This window comes from Nanorana parkeri, unplaced genomic scaffold, assembly GCF_000935625.1.
Source record: "Nanorana parkeri isolate BGI_ZX_2015 unplaced genomic scaffold, ASM93562v1 scaffold561, whole genome shotgun sequence".
Classification (NCBI taxonomy): Eukaryota; Metazoa; Chordata; class Amphibia; order Anura; family Dicroglossidae; genus Nanorana; species Nanorana parkeri.
Genome location: NW_017306829.1, coordinates 570,082 through 575,000, shown reverse-complemented (window position 1 = coordinate 575,000; position 4,919 = coordinate 570,082). Strand labels below are relative to the sequence as shown.

The window sequence follows — 4,919 nt, the reverse complement described above, 5'->3', positions numbered from 1 at the left end:
GGGGGTAGAGCCATGACACCCTGTACTCACAGGAAGTAGGTTAAATGGGCATAATGGGCATAATCCTCCCGGGAAGAGGAAGAACAAGGCTTTAGGCTACCCACAGACAAAAGACAGAACCTGTATGAAATGAGTTCCATAAGTTATGCGTGCAGTCAGTAGTCTAAATACAGCCCTGCAAGGTGTAGTATATAAGAAATGAATCATTTAGGACCTCATCATTTTTTGTTCACCATAAGAATATAGCCCAATAAAAGTTAAAATGAAACCTGCTTTTGCTGCAATATTTAGGAAGATTTTTTCCTGTCACTAGATGGCCTCAGTGAGATAGCCAGCATCATTCAAACTACTTTTTCTGAGTTGAGGTTGCCCTGGACCCGCCACCAGCCTGTGACTGGACATTGAAAGGAGAAGCAGCACAGTGATGGGCTCACCTCTTTTTCACTCTGCTTTCTCCTCCTACCGGCATGCTTCTTGTCAGCACATAAACTGATTGGCTCCTTGTACTGTTCTTCCTCTCACCCTGTGGCCCTGCTCTACAGGCTGGTAACAGATTTCAAGATGTATTAATGATTACAGAGCTGCATTAATTTGTGTGTTTTTATCTGCCTATAATTCAGCTTTTAACAATTCCATAACACAGTCTAATAGTCCAAATCAGGAGAGCTGCTGCCTAGGGTGACACTGCTGCTCCTCTATAGATAAAGTGCAGTAGGTGAGTGTTATCACCCTACATGTCTCCTGAAAATGATGCGTGAATGACAATGATCAATTCCATCAGTAGGAAGCAGGTAAGTACTCGGATAGTCCCTAACAGTCCGATCCTCACCTGAGAGTCAGACTGAAGATAAGACCACCATGTTTATGACTATCCTTAGACTTACCAAAAAAGGCATGACATCAAGTTTTGGTTTTCTTTTTTTTAAACTGCTATTCTCTCTTATAAAAAGCTAGCTACAGTTACTGGATGGAGATGAAATACCTCCACAATGAACCGATAGGCAATCCTATTTGAGTGTATTAGAGCAAAGTTTCTCAACCTTTTTTTCAGCCACACCACCCTTTAAAGGTAAACACAATCTAAAGTATAAAAAACCTAAATGTAAAAAATGACGTGGGGTCCCTCCAAAATCCATACCAGACCCTTATCCCAAATAGGGGTTTGGTATGGATTTTAAGGGGAGACCCCATGCAAACATACAATCAGACTGCCACCTTTCACATCAGAGTCCCCCTTTATATCAGGCGCCCCCTCCTTTCACATCAGAGTCCCGCTTTACATCAGGAGCCCCCTCCTTTCACATCAGAGTCCCCCTTTATATCAGGAGCCCCCTCCTTTCACATCAGACTCCCCCTTTAGATAATGAGCTCCCTCCTTTCACATCAGAATCCCCCTTTACATCAGGAGCCTCCTCCTTTTACATCAGAGTATTAGAAGACCCTCTTCATATCAGAAGTCACCCTTCACCTCAGAATTCCCCTCGTTCACAGCATGACGCTGTGTGAAAATTTCTAGGCACCCCTGAGGAAGCCAGAAGGCACCTTGGTTGAGAATTGATTGGGACTGATCGGTAGTGCCTATGGCTACCTGAGATAACCATGACCGAGTGATTGTATTCAATGCAGACAATGCATTACAATTCCACTTTAATCATTGCGTACCAAACTAAAACTAATGAAACAATTCAGTCCTGTACAAAATATGAATGGACAAATAAAGGCATAATAATTGTAATATATAGGAGTGAGGAGCGTACTTACTGGAAGAGGCAGAGGCTGAGCAGAGCCAAATAAGCAGCAGCTTTCCCTGTTAGAATACAGTCTGGTATCTTTTGTACATCACAATCCTAACAATGCCAGCAAAGGCGTGGAGCTGGCACAATGCTCTGCCCATTATGGGCCACACCCAGAGCCACGTGGAAAACATTAAGCAGGATGTTTCCAGGGATAGAATATAGCGGTCTACCATATACTACAGCCTCTATTACCTTTGACTTGCTTCTTTGAATCAAAGCAAGAACAAGGCATATGACTACTGTCGCTGTGCTCATCGTCTAGTCCCCAGAGAATAGTGTGTAGATAAATATATCCTAAAACCCATCATTAGGGATACTTATTGATTTTTAGAGTGAAACTGTGAAGATAGAAATGCAGGCAATGCCAGTGATGATGTCATTCTGATCCTAGTTGTGCTGAAAGTTGAACTCTGGGCACAAGCATTTTTATTTAAATATATTCCTTAATAGCCACAAAGAATATAAATATACAGGTGAAACTCAAATAATTAGAATATCGTGCAAAAGTTCATTTTGTTTCACTAATGCAACTTAAAAGGTGAAACTAATATATGAGATAGACTCATTACATGCAAAGCAAGATAGTTCAAGCCGTGATTTGTCATAATTGTGATGATTATGGCTTACAGCTCATGAAAACCCAGATCCACAATCTCAGAAAATTTTTGGCAGTGTGGGCAGGTGCCAAGTCCTGCTGGAAAATGAAGTCAGCATCCCCATAGAGATCGTCTGCGGAAGAAAGCATAAAGTGCTCCAAAATCTCCTGGTAGACGGCTAAGTTGCATTAGTGAAATAAATGAACTTTTGCACGATATTCTTATTTTTCGAGTTTCACCTGTATAGTGGTGACATCATCACTGTGCTGCACGTAGTCTGTGCAGAGACCAGAGCTGTGAGAGGGGTCTAGCAGGCCACAACCACTACCTGCTGCTTGCAGTAAACTACAGGAAGGGGTGGATACAAGACCAGTCACCCTGCACATGGAGAGAGAGCAGCACTGACTGGTCTTTATTACAGAAAGCTCCTGCACAGAAGCAAATTTCAGTTGTTTCATGCTGGATTACTGGACAGGTCTTGATGAAATACTAAAAGGACAACAATAATACACATGGCTCTTTTATTTACATAATATTTTTTAGTTTGGAGCTCACCTTTAACCAGTGAGTCACTGAACTAAAACAAAGGTGTTAACCTTGCAGTCTTGTCCTGCATACTTACTCCAGTTGGGTGTGCTGAGTGTAAGGAGGTGCAAGCTGTGTTGCAGTGGGGTGTTTTGAGTGTAAAGGGGTACAGGCTGAGGTGGGTGGGGTGTGCTGCATGTGAAGGGGTGCAAGCTGTGATGTGGTGTGTTAAGTGTAAAAGGATGCAAGCTGTGGTGTGGTAAGGAGTGTTGAGTGTAAAGGGGTGCAAGCTGTGGTGCAGTGAGGTATGCTGAGCGCAGAAGGATGCACACTGTGGTGCGGTAGGGTGTGTTGACTATAAAGAGATGCAAGCTGTGATGCGGTAAGGTGTGTTGAGTGTAAATGGTGCAAGCTGTGGTGCAGTGAGGTATGCTGAGCGCAGAAGGATGCACACTGTGGTGCGGTAGGGTGTGTTGACTGTAAAGAGATGCAAGCTGTGGTGTGTTTGGATGTGTTGAGTGTAAAGAGATGCAAGCTGTGGTGTGTTTGGATGTGTTGAGTGTAAAGAGATGCAAGCTGTGGTGTGTTTGGATGTGTTAAGTGTAAAGAGATGCAAGCTGTGGTGTGGTGTGTTGAGGGTAAAGGGATGCAAGCTGTGGTGTGTTTGGGTGTGTTGAGTGTAAAGGGATACAAGCTGTGGTGTGGTTGGGTGTGTTGAGGGTAAAGGGATGCAAGCTGTGGTGTGTTTGGGTGTGTTGAGTGTAAAGAGATGCAAGCTGTGGTGTGTTGAGGGTAAAGGGATGCAAGCTGTGGTGTGTTTGGGTGTGTTGAGTGTAAAGGGATACAAGCTGTGGTGTGGTGGGGTGTGTTAAGTGTAAAGGGATACAAGCTGTGGTGTGGTGGGGTGTGTTAAGTGTAAAGGGATACAAGCTTTGGTGTGGTGGGGTGTGTTAAGGGTAAAGGGATGCAAGCTGTGGTGTGTTTGGGTGTGTTGAGTGTAAAGGGATACAAGCTGTGGTGTGGTTGGGTGTGTTGAGTGTAAAGGGATACAAGCTGTGGTGTGGTTGGGTGTGTTGAGGGTAAAGAGATGCAAGCTGTGGTGGGGTTGGGTGTGTTGAGTGTAAAGGGATGCAAGCTGTGGTGTGTTTGGGTGTGTTGAGTGTAAAGGGATACAAGCTGTGGTGTGGTTGGGTGTGTTGAGTGTAAAGGGATACAAGCTGTGGTGTGGTTGGGTGTGTTGAGGGTAAAGAGATGCAAGCTGTGGTGGGGTTGGGTGTGTTGAGTGTAAAGGGATGCAAGCTGTGGTGTGTTTGGGTGTGTTGAGTGTAAAGGGATACAAGCTGTGGTGTGGTTGGGTGTGTTGAGTGTAAAGGGATACAAGCTGTGGTGTGGTTGGGTGTGTTGAGGGTAAAGGGATGCAAGCTGTGGTGTGGTTGGGTGTGCTGAGGGTAAAGAGATGCAAGCTGTGGTGTGGTGTGTTGAGGGTAAAGGGATGCAAGAGCTGGTGTGTTTGGGTGTGTTGAGGGTAAAGGGATGCAAGCTGTGGTGTGTTTGGGTGTGTTGAGTGTAAAGAGATGCAAGCTGTGGTGTGTTTGGGTGTGTTGAGTGTAAAGAGATGCAAGCTGTGGTGTGTTTGGGTGTGTTGAGTGTAAAGAGATGCAAGCTGTGGTGTGTTTGGGTGTGTTGAGTGTAAAGGGATGCAAGCAGTGGTGCAGTGGGGTGTGTTGAGTGTAAAGGGATGCAAGCTGTGGTGCGGTGGGGTGTGTTGAGTTGAGTGTAAAGGGATGCAAGCTGTGGTGCGGTGGGGTGTGTTGAGTGTAAAGGGGTGCAGGCTCGTGTGCAGTGGGATGTGTTGAGTGTAAAGTGATGCAAGCAGTGGTGCAGTGGGGTGTGATGAGTGTAAAGGGATGCATGCTGTGGTGCGGTGGGGTGTGTTGTGTGTAAAGGGATGCAAGCAGTGGTGCGGTGGGGTGTGTTGAGTGTAAAGGGATGCAAGCAGTGG

The 4,919-nt window shown here is 45.3% G+C and overlaps 1 protein-coding gene across 1 annotated transcript in view; it reads right to left on the bottom strand.

The window, feature by feature from the left end:
* The window catches only part of AVIL (advillin), a 47,518-nt gene extending 45,640 nt beyond the window's left edge, over window positions 1-1,878 (bottom strand). Inside the window, exon 1 of the mRNA XM_018562105.1 lies at window positions 1,762-1,878. The gene's annotated coding sequence lies outside the window, so the exon portion shown is untranslated. The remainder of the gene's footprint in view (window positions 1-1,761) is intronic.
* Between the last annotated feature and the right edge of the window lie 3,041 nt (window positions 1,879-4,919).